The 19,180-nt window shown below is 47.0% G+C and overlaps 1 protein-coding gene across 1 annotated transcript in view; it reads left to right on the top strand.

The window, feature by feature from the left end:
• The first annotated feature begins 1,059 nt into the window (after positions 1 to 1,059).
• STARD8 (StAR related lipid transfer domain containing 8) overlaps positions 1,060 to 19,180 on the top strand; it is a 58,988-nt gene continuing 40,867 nt past the window's right edge. Inside the window, exon 1 of the mRNA XM_067023121.1 lies at positions 1,060 to 1,092. The gene's annotated coding sequence lies outside the window, so the exon portion shown is untranslated. The remainder of the gene's footprint in view (positions 1,093 to 19,180) is intronic.

Genomic DNA, 19,180 nt, shown 5'->3' with positions numbered 1-19,180 from the left:
CGTTTGAATCGAAGCCAAAATCCTCACCCTGGCCTTCAAAGTCCTGCATAATTTGGCCCTTGACTCTCTCAGCCTCTGTTTGGAATGTTCTGCACCCAGATTGTCACATCGCTGGCTCCTTCTTGTCATCCAGGCCTTGCTCAAAGTTCAGCTCCCCTGAGAGATGCTCTCTGGTCACCTTTTCTAAAGCAATCCCCGCCTATTCTGTCTACCCTATCATTCTCTACTTCATAATGTTTTTTAAAGTTTCTCCTTCTTGGTTCTTAGTGATGTCTGTGATTTCCTTATTGATTTATCTGTTTACCTATTTATTGTTTGTCCCTGCTCCATGAGGACAGGGACCTTATCTGTCTAAATCTATGCTATGTCCTTAGCATCCTATTATAGTGCCTTGTAGAGCATCGGTGCTCTATAAATATTTGTTGAGTGAATTAATTTATAATATTCTTTAACATTTAAAAGTGCTTTTGTGTATATCAATTTCTCACAAAATCTGTGATGTTGGGATGATTACTATCCTAGGCTTATGGATGCAGAAACTGAGTTTCAAGAGGTTATGGGTGATGTCCAATGTTATATAACCAATAAATAGGGGAAGGTGGCCCTGAACTTCAGCTTTCCAGTTCCAATTACTGCTTTTCCCACCAACATACCTTGCTTCTAACCTGGTTGATGCTATACCAAGGATGGCATGTTCCAGGCAAATGCTGACTGATTCTTTGATAGTTTTTATTGTCAGGCCTTGGAACAGTACTGTGACCTGCACAGACTGCCTCTGATTTCCTGACTTGGGGGTGCTCTTATTCCATGAGAATGACATGAACCAGAGGAGTCAGTCAGTGGAGTGGGAGGAAGTAGTATGGAGTGGGCAGTCAGGAGTCTGGGCTTCTAAGCTCCACTTTGCTCCCTACTTGTACTTCATTTTCCTTTTCTGTGGGCCTCTGTGTGTCTTCCTGTAAAATGGGTAGACTGAACTTGCTGACTTCAAAGATTCCTTCCAGTTCTCATATTGTGTGGGGCTCTGCAATGCCTTAATTTCTTCTCTGTTTCCTTTACAGTGCTTCCCATTGCTGCAGGGGAGGAAGAATGCCGGTAAGTGCATGAGGTAGGGCTCAGAAGTGGCATGCAATGGCACTGAGCTTCTCAGTGGTCCTCACAGACTAGCTGATCAGGTCCCTGGGCCCTGGAGCCGATGTCCTAGATGCTGAAGCTGGAGATGTTCTCTGTCTCCCTCTAGTGGGCATTTCCTGGGCTCCTCAGCCTGGTCTTTTGGAAGTGAGTGGGTGTGCAGAACTTCTGTATTTCTCAGGTTTTCTCCAGTCAAGGAAATAGGGGAGAATCTCCTTACAGAGCCGTCAGCAAGTGGTAGCCACCCATATGCTTCCCTTGTTCTCAGATGCCCTCTTCTTTCTACTGGGAAGTATATTAGGGTAGGGATATGTTGGGAAAGGGAACAGGTAAGATGAGGGTGAAGGAAAGAGACTTGGCATTTGGAGTTCAGTGTGTGATATTTCCAAAGCTTACCTTGTGTGGAAGTCTACCAAGAGGGTTAGTTAGGACTGAAGGAATATATATATATATATATATATATATATATATATATATAGCCTTGAGGGAGAAAAATCCTTCCCTTTCCTCTCTAACAAGTTTCTTTGAGGCTGACTGCTTATCTGCCTTCTGCCTCCAGTGTCCTACTTGGGTGTGGACAAGTGGGTGGCATTCTGGAGCAACTCCCTTCCATTGAAGAGGGCACAGTTGTCTAGAGGGGGATGACTTCTTTGGGGAGGAAGAGAAAGAAGGATATTGGCCAGGAATGAATTTGCTGCCAGAGCCTGGACTCCTGGCATCAACCAGGCTCTGCTGAGGTCATCTAGGTCATCCTCCTGGCTCCAGCCCGATCTCAGCCATTTCCACTGGCTTCGGGTTTTCATCAGGATGAGTTCAGGACTTGAATGAGCATGGCTGCTAGACAGCAATTAGGGCTGGAGGGTCACGGAAACAGAAAGACACCAGTTAAGAAGCAGCATGCTAAGCGCCTGTGCGAGGTATCTTGGGAAGATGTTGGAAGAGACAACCTGGGCCCTCACTCCTGAGCACCTCCCCAAGTTGTTGGAGCTGGTTTGGACACAGTCTTACCAGGAGGCAGAGGGGGGATCTGGTTCCCTCTCAAGGACTTTTCCACCTAGGACCCTGAGTTCTTGGGTGGTGGCTGCTCAAAAAGAAGAAGAGCCAGCAGGGCAATGAGAGGGGAACTATTTTGGAGCAGGAACGCTGCTTTGATCAGCATACAGCATACATCTGTTTCTCTGTGCCACACCCCCTCCCAAGCCTCCCTTATCACCATTCCAGGACTTCTTGCTGAGCACAGTTCCTGCTTTGCAGCAGAGACTTCTGGGGGCACAAGATCTATGGGCTGCCCATACTGGGGGAAGGACAAACTTCTCCATTTCAGAGACACCAGCTGCAAAGGCTAAAACGAAACCCTCAGGCCCTGAAATAGTGACCCCCCCCCCAGACAAAAGAACTCTCAGCAGCTGCTAAGTTGCCTCATTAGAATGTCTGTGCCAGGCTGAGTTGCCAGTGCTGAATCCCGGGAGGGTGGGCACCAGGTGGCTGAGTGGTCTGTGGTTTCTAGAGGAAAGAGGAGTGTCTTTTAGAGGGCAGGGTCAGGCAGAAGAGATTGCCACCTGCAGAACTGAGCTGGGACAGATTTTTGTGCTACTTCTTTAGGTTAAAGTTTGAAAATGTCTATTTAAGGGCAAATGTGAATACATTGTCTCAGGCTGATCCAAAGACAATCTGGCACAAGTTAAGGGTTTATGTGGATGTGGCAGTGGAAGCAGCGAGGCACTGAAAACCAAAGGACCTGGATTGTATACCAAACTTCATAACCAATTCACTGCGTGGACCCAGGCACGAAACTTCCTCTCTCTGGACCAGTGTCCACATCTGTAAAATGGAGCTTATTGCATGGGGGTCTTGCATGGATTGCAAGAGGTAGTGCATTAAAACATCAAAGTGCTGAGCAAATGTGATTATTTTTGAGATACAGCTCAAGGAGGGAGAGAACTCTTATTTAGTTATTGATTTTTTTTTGTACTAGGTAATGACTTCACCTGTTTTAAAATTCAAGAGGTATGAAAATAAAAATCTCCCCACTTCTGTCTCTCCACCACCAAGCAATCTTCTTGGATGTGACCAATGTTACCAGCTTCTTGGGTCCTTGATGAATTTTGAAGGTCTAAAGGAAGTGAGCTGTACTAGCCAAGACTTCAGTGGAGGCTGTAGAAGCCTGATTTGAGCTGGGAGTAGGGTTGAGGGGAGTGTGCAAAAAGGGCAATGGAGAAGGAATTGCAGGGCAGGAAATGTGGAGCAGTGGTGGAATAAGCATTTGTTTGGGAATCAAGAGACCTGGGATCCAGTCTTGCCTGTATGACTCATGGTTGAATGATCTTAAGAACCTTCCCCTTTCTAACTCTCAGTGTTCTATCTGTACAATGAGCCTGTTGTGTTCTCATATGCCATTTTTACAAGTTCCACTAGAGTAGAGCAGAAGTGGTGGAGGGGAGGACTGACCAGGGACATTTTAGAGAAGGAGAAGCCAATACACTGACTCAAAGCTGATAATTGAGTATGCTTTGCATATGTAATCTTCTTCCTATTAAGATTAGTCAGTCAAAGGGTTCTCTGCCACGCTACTGCTTTTGTCCCAGTGGTTTCACTGACAGAGCAATCCTTTGGCACCATCTGCACAGGAGAACATTAGGAACGTCCAACTGGCTTCAACATATGTAATGCTGCCCAGGCCCAGGAGGATAGCCTGAATAAACTTTGGTGGTCCTGCTATCATGGCCCAAGAATCCACTAGCACAATGTTTCCCAAATTTCACTTATTGGTGAACCAACTTCACAATGTTTGCCATTATTTCATCCTGTGCCATTATGTACTTATTATGTTTCTTTAACTCAACCCGATTTTAAACAATAACCTCACTTTAAGCCGTAAATATCTATGAAATGAGGGGTTGAGGTACTAGTTACAGCTTTCCTAATGCATATTGAATTCAACATATATCTATCACAATTCAAAACATCAATGTATCACTCCAAACCATCCCATGCATATATACCTAGCATTGGAAACCACAGAGGTAGCGGTAACACAAACTGGCAGGTCAAGAAGGCCTTTAGGGCTTCCCTGGTGGCGCAGTGGTTGAGAGTCCTCCTGCCGATGCGGGAGCACGGGTTCATGCCCCGGTCCGGGAGGATCCCACGTGCCGCGGAGCGGCTGGGCCCGTGAGCCATGGCCGCTGGGCCTGCGCGTCCGGAGCCTGAGCTCCTTGATGGGAGAGGCCACAACAGTGACAGGCCCATGTACCACAAAAAAAAAAAAAAAAAAAAAAGAAGGCCTTTAGACTTTTGGAGCTCACTCCAAGACTCACTAGGTGCTCCTGGGCTCTCTGCATCACTCTATACTCCTTATGTTGTGTTACTTAGGGATGAATTGCTCCTGAGATGGAAATAGTTTCTGGAACCTAAAAGGAGCCCCTTCCCTCCAAACAAAATCCACAATTCTGAACTGCCTCACAGGTGCTGAAGTGAGAACACTTGACTAGGGTACCAGAAGTTCTAGGTTCCAGTTTTGGCTCTGCCCCTGACCAGCTGTGTGACTTTGGGCCTGCCCCTTCCCCTCTCTGGGCCTTTGTGTTCCCAACTATAGTATGAAGAGTTTGGTCTAAATGACCTCTAATGTATCTTGCTGGTCTGAAATTCAATGACTTCTTGACTTGCAGACCCTACATTTCTGATTAACTCATTAGCTCCCCTTCCCAGCAGTCCACAGAGGTGAGAAGGCTGCTGACCTTCCCTCCCATTGCCCTTGCACCAAATCCTCCCTGAGGCCCCTTGCTCCCAGTGCACAAGGCTCCTTTTGTTGCCTGGAGCCATTCAGGGCTTCTCTTCAAGCTCTCTTGTTGAAGTGGCTGAGGCGACCTGTGGGGTAATAGTTGGCCTGTAACAAGAGCCCTGGCTCCCCAACCCAACTGGCTCCAGCCTGGCTGCAGGCTTGGACTCAGCACCAGACTTTGTCCATCAACTGCCCAGACCCCTCCCTCCGGTTCTGAGAGGGCAGAAAGACTAGTTTAAAAGGGAAAAAATAGAAACTAATACATTTATTTAAATGCATTTATTTAAGTTGCTATTAGATGTCACTTCTAAGGCTCAAGAGGAGAGTAGACCAAAACACTGAGTCTATGAAAATCATCATCATAATAATAATTCAATTAACTTCCTCTCTTTTGAAAATGACCAAATCATTACTGTAACTAATTCTTGACAGATCTGGCCATTTAACATTTGCCATTTTATGAAGAACATTTGCAGGGCATAGCTTATCTAGCATTTGACAGATGTTTTACCCAGCAACTTGGAAGAGTATAAAAACTGACTGGAGGTATCTGGAATTGATTATCATCTGAGACAGGAAATCTTTCAACCATGGTCTGCAGTGAATTCAGCCAAGGTAAAAAACACTGGACTGTGAGTTGAAAATTCTAAGATCTAATCCCAAGTCTGACATTAACTCCTTCTGTGACCTTGAGTTAGTTGCCTCCCCTGCCTGGACCTCAGTTTCCTTGTATGAAAAATGAGAAGGTTGAACTAGATGGTCCCAAGGTCCTTTGCACTCTACTCTGTGTCATCCTCCAACCCCTGTCCCTGCCAGAGTCAGGCTGAAAGGAGGGAGAGGCAGGGATAGGGTCAGTGAAAAGGGCAGTTTCAAGATGTTCTTTGGGATAGGGGAAGGATTTCCAGACCCACAGAGGAGAGTAACAGCTTCCTTTGGGGTCAAAATTGGCTGGGAAGTCCAGGTCCCTGATGCTTGCTGTCAAGAGTACAAAACAGAAAGCCAAGCCCAGGCTTGCTGATACGAGCCAAGCAAATGTCCTGAGGCACAGCTTAGTTGGCCATTTTCACAGCCTGGGCCAATCCAGAAGATCAGAGCAAGAGCTGCGTGGCACGGGACAGCTACCCAGGGGCTGGGGACGGAATGGGAGTTGCAGATGGAATGACAGGTCTGGAAAGTGTTATTGGATGCTTCCACCAGAAGGTAACATGAATCCTTCAGACTCAACACTAAAGAGCATAGTTCTTCATCATTCTCCTGGAAACCTTCTCCTTCTCTAGGATTCTCTTGCTTGGTTAATGTGCCATCATCCACCCAGTCACTCAAGCAAGAATCATGGAAATCGCTTGGGCTCCTCCCTATCTCATTCACTACCATGCAGTCACCAAATCATGCCCATGAAACTTCTCCGTAATGTTTCTCAAATCTGCCCCTTCTTTTCCACCCACTCTGCCATAGCCCTGCATCTCGGCCCTTAGCATCTCTGACATGGATAGTTGCTACAGTTCCTAACTGATCTCCCTGCCAGCATGCTTTCCCTTCCAGTCCACCTCCCATACTGCTGCCAGAGTTCTCTCTTTAAAAGAAAAATTTGATCATGCTCAAAAACCTTTGATTGTTCCCTACCTTTGGTCAAAGTCCAGATTTTTTGTGTTGGCGATCAAGGTTTTTCACAAGTTAATAACCTATCATTTTTACTTCATCTTACACCACATCCACACATTTCTGAGCCCCATGGGACAACTCAGAATTTCCTATGCATGCAATGAACTCTCATATTGGACTCTCCACTGTGGATGTCTTTGCCAGTCCCCCTACTTGGCTTGTCAAGCCATCTTCTGGTCCTCTGGACAAGTCCATCTTGTCCATATTCCTATTATATCACATCATGCAGTTCTGCATTTGCTTCTTTTCTTTCCTGTATCTCCCATGGACCATGAGCTCTTCGTGTACAATAACTATATCTGACTGACCTCTGTATTCCCAGAACTAAGCACAGGGCCTCACATAAGCAATGAATCTGCCAGGGACTGTCTTTTATTTTTGATGGCATAGCAAAGGAACTTCTGGTAATTAGACTAGTGACTTCTTTCTCAGCAGACTTTCTTCCCTATCATCTCAGCTCTGAACTAGCTATTACAGATAAACACAGAGCCCCCACTGGCTCCAGATGACAAATTGTCTTGAGACAGGGCTATGAGGGGCTTAACAGTTGCAGCCAATGGTACAGATCCATGTAAAACACGTTTCCACCAAACCCTTGAAACTTGGAGGTTGCCTACATCTCAAAGCAAGAAGGGCACTTAAGGACCATATTCATATTAATCAGTGGCTTACAAACTGATTTGGGGAGGGTGCTTCACTCAACCAAATCTATTTCACCTCTTGGAAGTTCCATAGAGATTTCATTTGGAGGCTGAAGTTGGCCACATAACAGTGGATATTGGAGACCACTGCTCTAGTCCAGTGCTCACCTGCTAACAGGCTCCCTTTATACCATTCCTGCTATGTGCCCAGTCGGGCTCAGACCAAACTCTCCAGGTATCATCAAGCATCCCTTTTCATCCTGTACTCAGTCGAAAGTTCTTCTTTATATGGAGCCAGAATCTGCCTCACAACTTCCACCCAGTGGTCTTGTTTTCACCCCTTGGAGTCTCATGGAAGTTGTTCTATTCCTTCTTCCCCTATGACCAATCTGATGGCATTTAGAATTGCTCAAAGTCTGAGATGGAAGGAACCTTGTAGCTCATACAGTCCAATGCTCCCATTGCAGTTGGTGAACCTGAAGCTCAGAGCAGGTAGGTGATCTGAAAAACAGCAGGTAGCACTTAGCAGTAAAACTGAGACCAGAACCCAAGTCCCCACTCATGTATAATGTCCTCCCAGAATCTGTCTTTCCACAGAATGAACAGCTCCCACTCCTAATTTCTCGCAGTCCTGATGACTCTTCCCTATACTTACTCCCAATTGACAGTACCCAAGTGCTGAAGATCAGCAACTCAGCTGGTGAAAGCTCTGTGGTGTCCAGGCTTTCATCAGCCTGGGGTAAGGGCAAAGGCAAAGGAGAGCAAACTGGCATCGGAAGCAGAGCTGTTTCCTCATCACAGACTGGATGCTGTTCTCCTCTTTCCATGGGACTAAATTCCATTCCTATAGCCCTCCTCCCATGGCAGGGCAGACAAGGGGCAGCTTTCAGAGGCCCCTTCTGACCTGTTTGCTAGAGGGTCCCTGCTGTGTGACCCTCCACATCCCCAAACCAGAAACAGGAAGAGTTGATTTGGTTTACGTTTCAAGAAGAAAAATGAAAACATAGGAAGTAGGGCTCCTGAGAACAGAGGCTTCCAACTCTGTGTCCATGTGCCCCTGGAGCAGGATATTTCAGGGAATACATTCCACGGGGGAAGGGAATGGACTCCTTATTAAAAACAAAACACAAAACCCTTCAAGGTTTGGAAAAAGAAAATGGCCAAAGGAGACCCTTAAGGAGGGGAGGGGCAGTTGTTTCAGAATCTCCAATGCTCCCCGCCACCACCACCCCAGCCCCCCGCATCCACCACTTGGCACTTTGATCATACTTTGATCTCACTGCTGTTATCAGCACATCTGGCCCCCAGAGATGCCATGTTCCCTTTAACCTATGGCCCAAGAGAAGGTCCAAGCACCTTTTCTTGTTTCCCTGAAGATCATCAAAGTAGGCTGGCACTTAGAACCTTCCTTTAAAACCAAGCAAAAAACCCCAGAATGAATAGTGAGTTCATTAATTCATTAACAGAACATGCAAATGGCAGAGCAGCATTCAGTCTTTGCAAAGTACATGCTTCTTGTCTTGAGAAAACCAGCAAAAGTAGGGAAGCACTTTGCCAGTCCCTAAATATCTCTCACAGGATAATTACTTCATTGCTCCACATGAGCTGCTGTAAATTTGCCTGACTTTCTCCCCTCTCAGCTCTCTGTTGCTGGGAGGCAGGTGCCATCTTGTTTCCCAACCACAGTTAGCAAAATGGTCAAAGCAAAAGGTCTTTTGGAAAAAAAAGAAAACCTTCTAGAAGACCTAGTGTCCTTTCCAGTTCTGGTTTCTGGGCTGAGGAACATGGCTAGTTCACAGCTAGTTGGCAGGGTAGAAGTGTGGATCATCTGGGTGCCAAAGAAACATGGTCCTGCAAAGGAAACAGTTCTGGCCGCCTCTGAAGCTTCTACAGAGCTTCTAAATGTGTCACATGTGTGAATGCATGCACATACACACATAGCCTCTTCACCAAAATCTTAACCTTCACCACACAAAAAAGTGCTACTGTCTCTTGCTTCTCAAAGGGGTCTCTGTGTCCCCTTGAGACAGAGGTAAGCAGAACCTCTTCCCAGATGTTTCCAAGAGCATCTGTATGGAATAGCTCATTCTCCCTAAAAGATCTGGGGGAAAAACATCATTTTAAAATTAAAACAAGCATAAATATATATAACGGAATAGCATACAAAATTCACATGAATTTGTAAGATAAAAGTGGAGACTTCCAAGAAATTTCTCACTTATGGCTGGCTACATGGGCTCTCCAGCTCCTTGGAGCTGTGTGGGGAATGAGTTCATTCTGTTCAGTCATTTGGGGGTACTCTGGTGCAAAAGTTTGAGAAGCACTCGCTGAACTGGTAGGCTCCCTGAGGGCAGAAACTTTGTCTCATTCCTCTCTGTATCCTCATGCCTAATACATAGCCAGCAACAGAGAGAGTGCTCAAGAACTGTTTGCTCCATCCTTCTATCAGCCCATCCATCCTTCCCAAGAAACCAGTGAAAAAGGTGGCCTTAGGCTGATGAAAAGGGCTCAGTTTCTGAAGAACTCAGTCGGCTCTGGGTCTGAATTCTGACTCTGTCACTTATCAGCTGTGTGATCACCTCTCAGAGCCTCAGTTTTCTCAGTTTGAAAATAAAGATCCAAACACCCAATTCCTGGGTTGTTGTGGGAACTAACTGTGATAGTGGGAGTGAGACAGCTCTATAAGCTCCCAGGCAATACACAAATAATAGTTATTAAATGATTATAAAAGTGACCATCGACCAGTCCAAGCAGGAGAGTGGGGGAAGGGAGAGGTGTTTTCTCCAGTCCAGAAGTCTGATTTGAGATTAAGAAGGCAGGAGCTGAGGCCTCAAGAATGAGTCCCTGGGCCTCTCTGATGGGGAGGGCCCAGGTTGAATGGCTCTGGAGTCCCACCCCCACTCCAGGGAGGCAGTGTGTATGGGCAGCTTCGGGCAGAGTGGTGGAAGTATCAGATGTGCCTCTGTATACCTCCAGTCTCCAAAGACCAGATGTGCTTGCTTTCTCATATCTGCCAATGAGCCCTGTGGAGGCCTGGCTCACAGCAAGGGTCACACGTCAGCTGGGCTAAAGTTACAATCAGGCACGATGGCTTGGTGGCTAGCAGCTCTGTGACCTTGGGCAAGTGTCTTCTCTTTCTGGGCCCCAACTTCCTCATCATTGAAATGAGGGGATTGGATAGAGTGACCTCTAAGGCCCTTCCATCTCCTACACACTATGGTTGTATGGCCCTTAATCGGAAAGTTGTTTGACCTTGTTTTTCCAAAAATGTGATCAATCTGATCATCTGATACTTTGATACTGAATCCTGGAACTTAGTGAAAAGCAGTGTGGGGAGGCCTGGCTGGGACCCCTTCTGTTTGTAAGCCTCCTGGTTCCTATGGCTCCTTCTGCCTGGGTCTGGCTGGACTGGCCCATCTCCAGGGCAATTTGTGATCACGTTCCAGGTGAGGAGCGGGTGGGTGAAGCAGGTGTTTCCCAAGGCTGGGACTCAGGGCCAGGTACCTCACAATATAAAATGAAGAAAGGAAAGAAAACAGGAAATCCTGCCCACTCTATGCACCTAATTGTTCAGGAAAAATTCCTTCTAGGCAGGGCTGCTGTCGCAGAAGTCAGCAACAGCTGCTGGGCTGGAGAGCTGCTGTGGTCCCTAGGATTCTGAAACTCCTCACCCCCATCTCAATCTGTTCAGACCTTTGCCATTCTTTGACAGTCGGTTCAAATAGTGTCCCCCCCCCTTCAAATCCTCTGCATACTGTTTATCTGTCTTAGAGCATGGATCATGCTCTGCCTTGTGTTGGAGCTAGTTCCTTCACATAAGGATTAGAAATAAACTACATTCTCTGAGGAAAAACTTTAACCTGAATATCTGGATACAAAATGGAGAGCCAAAGTCCTATAAGTCCTCACTCCCACTTTTAAGAATTAGCCACCTTTAGGAAGTTTTTCCGGTAGTTTCCAGAAAACTTCTATTGTCAAAGCTATTGAAAATGAGAGAGCTTGATGCTTTGGAGGGAGCGCCGGCTCTGGGAATTAAACACCTGGGTTTGTGTCTCAGCTCTCCACTTGCTGGTCAGATCAGCTAGGGTGAATTCTGTCTTCTCTTTAACTCTCAGTCCTCTGCTCTGTAAAATGGGATAACAGTTCCTCTCCTGCTATCTCACAGGGTTGTTGTAAGGACTAAATGAGACAAAAGAAATGAAAGCATTTTGGAAACTCTAAGGGATGCTCTATTTATCTCCATGCTTGTCTTTGCAATTTGACTGTAAGCACCTTCAGAACAGAAACCTTGGCCCATCTGGGGCTGAGTCCCCATTGCCCCTAGTTCTGATGATTTGTCTGGAACAGGCAAGTGGTGACTGTCAGGTGGGGCGGGGAGCAGGCATGGAGCTCAAGCCCAGGGGGTGCATCACACCCAGTGGAGTCAGTGCTTCGCTCCTGCCCTGGTTCTGGGTACATAGTTCCCTGAGCTTCCTGTGGAGCCAAACTCAACCTCAAACGAGAGGACCATTTTTCTAAAGTCATTTGGCTTTTAAAATGCTGCTCTACTTTGAAAATTCAGCAACTCCTGTTCCCACCCACTATCTCCCTCAGCTCCCAGTTCCTAGGATTCTGGCCCTAAGCAGTGTTTTCAGAGATCTCAGCACACACACACACACACACACACACACACACACACACACACACACACACGCACAGACACATTTTGTGTGTGTGTGTGTGTGTGTGTGTGTGTGTGTGTGTGTGCATATACATAGATATAAATGAGAGAGAGAGAGAGGAAAGTGGCCAAGAAGATTCAATTTTCTAAATGGACCAGATATAAAAAGGTTGTAAATTAAAGCTAGAAAACTCCTCGGATATCATTTAGTCCAGTCACTCCTCCCCTTCAACCTTTAACAGATGGACAAACTGAGACCCAGAAAAGGGAAGGGACTCACCCAGGGAGTTAGTGGCTCTGACAGCCAAGTAAAGGTAGGGAGAAGGAGCAAGGCTTTGGGCCAAAGGGTTCAGGTTAGGGGATCCAGCCTGGGGAAGATGTGTGGGGCCTGAGAAGAGATGAATGTGGCCAGAGTGGGAGGATCAATTAGGAGAATCAGTCAGGACCAGCTGAGAAATTTCCCTGGGAAGTGGAAACATAAATATGAGCGTTGTGGTTTAGCAAGTTATTATGAGTCTTGCTGAGCAAGGAGAGGGAGGGGAGAGGAAGAGAAAAACAGAGTGGGCCAGAAAAGGAGAATAAATATAAGAACTGACCTGGACGAATGGAGGACTTTTCCAGTGATGGGTCAGTAAGGGCTGAACTGAGCAAGTCAGCAGAGCCTTGTCACCTGTGGGACATCCAGCCACCTTACAGGTTCCCACCTGTCTGCTCCTTGGCTTCTTTTAGGCTCTGAGCATGTGAGCCAGTTCTTCTTTTCTTTTTTTTTTTAACATCTTTATTGGAGTATAATTGCTTTACAATGGTGTGTTAGTTTCTGCTTTATAACAAAGTGAATCAGTTATACATATACATATGTCCCCATATCTCTTCCCTCTTGTGTCTCCCTCCCTCCCACCCTCCCTATCCCACCCCTCTAGGTGGTCACAAAGCACTGAGCTGATCTCCCTGTGCTATGCGGCTGCTTCCCACTAGCTATCCACCGTACGTTTGGTAGTGTATAGATGTCCATGCCACTCTCTCACTTCGTCCCAGCTTACCCTTCCCCCTCCCCGTATCCTCAAGTCCATTATTTTCTTAGCAGACTCAGTCTTCTCCCGCTGGACACTGTTTGGGGAAGTGACCCCAGACCATAGGCTTTATCTCTGCAGATCTGGGGCAAGGGCACCCTGAAGCCTGGCCTGGCTGGCTGCCAGAACACGAATGCACCCACTCTACAGCCACGGTCTGGTTTTAGGTGCACAGTCACATTGAGAGGTGAACTCAGCGCAATTTTCAGATGAAGGGTAAGAGAACATACCAATGGAAATATCCATAAGAATAAGAAAAAATAACTAAATATGTATGGAGAACCAATCAAGAAGGAGGGCACTAGAGCCAAAATGCCTGTATTTGAATCCCAGTTGTACCCCCCATTAGCTGTGTGATCTTGGACAAGTTGCTTAACTTCTCTGTGCCTCAGTGTCCTATGTGTAAAATGAAGATATCAATTGTGCCTTCTTGAGAAGATTTGGAAGGAGCAAATAAGTTGACCCTGGTACAGCCTTTAAGCGATGCCCAGCATACAGTGCTCAATAAATGGTAGCTATTATTGTCATCATCATTACGTGCTGGGCACTGATCTAAAGGTTTGACTTGTATTATGGCCTATAGTGATCACTCAGAAGGGAACTGAGGCCCAGGTGTAAGGACATGTCTAGTCCATTTGCTTTTTCTTAGACGCAGACTTTTTTTCCCCAAAACCAAATCCTGTGTGGAAGCTCAATGTATAAAACAGATAAAAAGCAGCATGGCTCTGATTGAAGCAAGGTGGGGTAGGGATGGGAACCTGAGCCTCCAGGCTCAGCCTTCCCTTGTTCTCCCCTCCCCCAACATCCCCAAGGTAGGCCTTGAGGCTCCTCCCCAGCCACTGTGAGGCACAATTTGCAAGCCTGCTGATCTAGTCCATCTAACTCTTAATGCTCAGATGAAGATATCATTAGACTTGAAAGGGCAAGTAACATGTCCAAAGGTTATACAGCAAGTCAAAGGCAGAAGGGAGCATGGGTGGCACCACCAGGCATGGAGGACAATAACTTGGTCAAAGAGAACAGCCTTCTTGGTTAAACTAGAACATAGAACATCCAGGCTTGGGCGGAGAAGAGCCAGGAAAGAAGGGGTGAGCAGGAAGGTAGGAGACCCTGACCCAGAGGCCCTGCCCCTGGGCACTGAGTGTGAAGAGCCCCTCTGGACCCTCCTATCAGGCTGGGGCCACCCCAGACTTCAAGACAATAAGACAAGGCCGTGTCCTCATGGAGCCTCTCACTATACAGGGTTTGGGGTTCTGTTTTGACAAAGGACGTGGTCCCTGTCCCTGAGCTCTCCAGACTGGGGGATGCAGCTGACGTGGGGCTAAATCCTGCCATTCAGGCCTTCTGATTGAACTCTTGGTGGGAGAGAACATTTTCACAAGGCTCCTTCTCCTTCAGGGTTCCAGGACAGCAGCCTGGCTTCCAACGCATTGTTGTCAGGGAAGTACAGAGGGACAGCCTGGCTCAATATCCCTTTCACTGCTATGTGTGTGAACGACCCCTCTGTTCAAGACTCACCACTGTTTATCTAAGAACCTGCGCCTGGCCAGCTTTTGTTTTCAGACTTTGGCATGGTTTACCTGAGGATACCACACAGAGGAGAAATGTTCCTCCTAGAGAACTGTGGGACTTCTCTGGAGTGCCTTCTGACCTGATAGTTTGAGTCAGTAAGACCCGTAAGACCTCTGGAAGATGACTGAATCTGCAGGGCAGAGCAAGGCAGGGGCAAATACTGAAGGGCAAAACCTGGGTGCAGGGCCCTGAGTTGCTTGCTCCTCCCTGCACAGGCCTCAGGATCTCCATCTGTATAATGAGGGGGTGGAGCAGATGCTCTCTGGGGGCCCATCAACTCCAGGCTGGGCTTCTGTGGAGGCCCCAGCCACTTGGGCACTCTGTCACACAGTGGCTTGGAATCCCAAAGGAACACACCAAGTGACAGACACACACAAAGCCTGTTCACTGCCATGGCTTGCCAGCCCTCATGGCAAGTCACACAAGGGTGATGATGCAGGAAGCAGATGACTGACCCACCCCACCACCGCCCCAAATTGCAAACTCCTTCTCTGACACAAAAGCTGCTTTTGTTCATGGCCAGGCCAGCTGCTCAAATGGACCGAGCCCTGGATCCCTGAGCCAGGCTGCAGAGTCCGTGTTCCTGTTGAGTGGTGCTGCACCTTGCCAGGTGATGGGGAGAGGAGGAAGGCTTTCTGCAAGTTCCATCAGGGTGAGGGTTGTGTGCTAAGGCCCAGGAGTGGGAGTAGGGGCAGCTGTGAGTGGGTGCTATAACTACTTCCCAGATAAAGGCAAAAAGAATTAGTAGACATTAAATTGAGCAGCCTGCATGACACAAGGACAGGAAGGAAGTAGCCAGGTGGGCGAAAGGTTAAGGGGTGAGTTTGCCACTAACAAGTGTATCTTATCAGTGATTTCTCATTTGGGTCACATGACAGTTTCAGGAAGTAGGTGTTACCATCTCCCTTTCATAGTGAGGAAACTGAGGCCCAGAAAAGTGATATGATGTGTCTTCTAGTAAGTGTTGAAGCTGGAGTTCAAACCCCAGGCTGCTTTGAGAGTTGCAGTTCTTAAGGGCCCCTTCTCTGGAGCTGATAAAATCTGTAGAACATATATACACTGTTGCTTCCCATCCAGTAACTCTTCTAAGACTTGGCTGCAAGGACCTAGGAATGATCCTTCCCATTTTACTAAGGCCCAGAAAAGGCTAATGATTGGGCCATAGTCAGACACAGCCAGGTGGAGATGGGAAAGACTGAGGTTCCATCCTTCACCTTTCTGCCTTCAGTTGGAAAGCTGTAGAACACTGCTCCAAGCAGCTCTCCACTGCTATTCTCTCTATGTCTGGTCATTTTCCACTTAAAAAGTGCTCTCAGATCCATTATCTCAAGGTTTGTGGGGCAGAAAAAAAAATATTTCCATTTTCTAGGTGAAGAAACTGAGGTTCAATAACTTGCCAAAGGTTACACAGCTACTGAATGGTGGAACCAGGACTTGAGGTCAGAGTTGTGCCTAAACTCCCCTCTAGTTGTCCACAGAGTGCATTTGGCCAGAATGGGAAGGATAGAGCAAATGGGGTAAAGCATAATGTTTGAGACCCAAGCAGCAAACCCCAACTCCCTGAGGTGACATTTAAACCCTTTGCTCTTTGCCATATGAACCTCTGAATTGCACAGAGTCATGGGGCCCTTGGGAGGGAAACACAGAAGCCAGTGAGGTCAGTTCTCTGGAGCAGACCCCAGAGCTGCCAGCTTTCATGGCTTGCTAGATGTAGATGCCCCATCAGCCCAGATGGCTTTGTGGTCAGGGTGCCAGGTTTGAGTCAACCACACACAGGGCACGAAATGGTGGAAGGGCCTTCTCTCTCTTCCCCTCTCACCAAATGTGGTTGCATTTCATGCTTGGTCACTGAGCCATCTTGATGTTCCTCTACCCCAGTGATGTTGGGGAAAGAAGACCCCAAATCTTTCTGCCACCATTGAGTTTGGGCAAGGAGACCCCAAATCTTTCTGCCACCATTGAGTTTGGGCAAGGCTGCTTCTGGGTCATTCATTCAGTCCTTGAACAAATATTCCCTAAGTACCAACTCTGTTCCAAGCTCCTTCCTGATCAATGGATATGCCATAAATAATAAAACACAGTCCCTGGTCTCAGAGGAGCCAAACTCTTATTGGGCAGGAAGACATACAGATAACTCAACTCAATATAGAATTATTGCTGATGAAACTGAGCTGAAGGAGCATTTGGAAAGGGAACAGCTTATGCTATTCATAGGAGTGGCTACAAGGATCTGTGGGACTTTACCGGGTGCAGGAGATAGGGCAAATACCTTAATCTCTTTGTAGCTCAGTTTCCTCATCTGTAAAATGGGATAATAATAGTACTTACCTGGTTTCTACGATGAGTCCATGAGTTAAAATGTGCAAAGAGCTTAGAATAGTGCCAGGTACATTGAAAGCACCACATAAGCGTTTGTGAAATGAGTCAAGGAAATAAGGATAAGCATTCTTTGTGTGTGTGTGTGTGTGTGTGTGTGAGAGAAGAGCACATGTAACACATTGGGAGGGTTAATGATGCTTAGTGTGTTCTGGGAAGGCCAGCTGCTTTGGCTGGGTGAGCTTGTGTGGAACTGTGAATGTCAACCTTAGAAGTGTGAACTTGTCCCTATAGATGACGGGCAGCCTTTTCTGAAGTTGGATCTTTGCTATGGAGGGTGGCAGAGGACTCCTGTGTGAAATGCTAGTGCCCTTTCACCAGCGTTCAACAGGTGCTGGATCCGGGACTGCCACCAGCCAAGAAGCAGTCAGCTGCCACACATGAATGGAGAGCCAGCCCTTTGCACAGCCCAGCTCCTGGCTTAGCATCGATCTAGGGAAGGCTGGGTTGCGGGGAGAGACCCTACATCTTTGCCCTCAAGGAGCTGCTCATCTCATTGGAATAAGGTCTGCTTCTGCTAAGAATCAACTGAATTTTCCTGGTTTGAAGTTGTGGAGATGTGTGGGTGAGAAGCTCTGTTGTGGCTGGAGAGGCAGTATGTATAGTGCTTACTAGCCTGACAGGCTTGTCTGAGTTTAAAGCCCAGTGGTCACTTCCCAACTGTGTGGCCTTGGGCAAATTACTTAATCTCTCTGTGCTGCAGTTTTCCCACCAAAAATGAGGGCAACGATAATGACTTGACCTCCTCACAGAGTTGTCACTATGATTAAAGCACAATCGTAAGTGGAAAGTGCTTAGAACTTTGACTCACATAACAAGTGCCTCATAAATGTTGTTAGCTATTCTCAGTGACAGAGGGCCTACCATGTGTCAGGTGTCTGGCACTCCTGGGGTCAAAGGCAGTGGCCTAGAGGCATATGGATGCACAGGACCAATGGGGCTCATCTTCCTGGAGTGTCAACTTTCCTTAAAGGCTTAAAGGAGAAAAACATCCATTTTTATACGAAAACAATATGGATGTACACTGGAGTTAACTGGAAAATTCAAGTAGGTGTTTAAGAGCAGGGATTTTAAAGACATTCCCTGATTGGAGACAAAGCTTCAGGTTACATCTTCAGCCCACAGGGTCTCTACACATTCTTCCCCCTCAGCCTTAAGGGTCCTTGGGTACAAAAGTTCCAGCCACACAAATACATGTGAGCTCAAAGGACCTTTATGATGCATCATTCTCTGGGGTAAGAATGATCACTGCATCATATGGGTGAAAACTGAGGTTCAGGGTTCAGATTCTGCCATCGCCACTTATTAGCTGTGTGAACTTAGCAAGTTACATTATCTTTGTCGTCCCTCAGTTTCTTCATCTGTGAAATGGGGGCGATGATGATGATTATGATTACCTGCTTTATCTGGTTGTGGTAAGAATTAAATAGATTAGTATGCAAAAAGCACTTAGAACAATGGCAGGCATATAGTTAGTGCTCAATACACATTAGCTTTTATTAAATCCATTCTCACATTTCCTCTCACAACAACATTGTCAGGTGGGTGTCATCCTTCCATGTGATGAGGCATGAAGTTGAAGCTGTAAGAGGTTAAGTCAGATGCCCCCTCCTCTTTATTAACAGAGGGCATTACTGCAGTGGGGAGGAGGTGGGAATAAATGACCTCTGGGGTCCTTCCCAGTTCCCAGGTCCTATGATTCAAGTTAAACTTTGGAGCCTTTTCATATTACTGTTCTGGCTGGAGCCCAAGAAGCGGAACTCAGGAAATAGGGGAGGGTCTGGCCAGGCCGGAAGATGCCTTAGCAGGGTAGGAAATGGCTGCTGCCACCCTTCCTTCTAGGCTGCTGCTGCAAGGGGCTGTATCCTGCAATCCCGCCCCACCAGAGAGCAGAAGGGAAACTCCTGTGCTTGGAAGGAGCCGACCAGGGCCTCTGTTTCCTCAGAAGGGAACTTGCCCCTGTGGCAGGTGCTGTGTAGTGGCTGCTGGAAGCTCAAAAGTCAAAGGCTTGGCAGTACTAAGGTGGGCACCGAGAGGGGCCTCCTGTTGGCTGTTTATCCTGGTTTAGCTAATCCAGAATGGGGACTCCTGATGGGCCAGAGGGTGCTAGGAGAGAGGAATGGGCTCCCCACTGATTTGTGATCATATGAGAGAAAAAGAAAGAAGTCCATGAGGTAGAATGGCCTAGTGGAAGGAGTAGACAGGAGATCTGTCTCGATTCTGAAATGAATTCACTGTGGGACCTAGGGCAAGTTCTCTTCCCCATGTAAAGAATACATTCATTCAATAAATA

The sequence above is a fragment of the Kogia breviceps genome, chromosome X, assembly GCF_026419965.1.
Source record: "Kogia breviceps isolate mKogBre1 chromosome X, mKogBre1 haplotype 1, whole genome shotgun sequence".
NCBI lineage: Eukaryota > Metazoa > Chordata > Mammalia > Artiodactyla > Physeteridae > Kogia > Kogia breviceps.
This window is presented reverse-complemented; position numbering and strand designations above follow the sequence as displayed.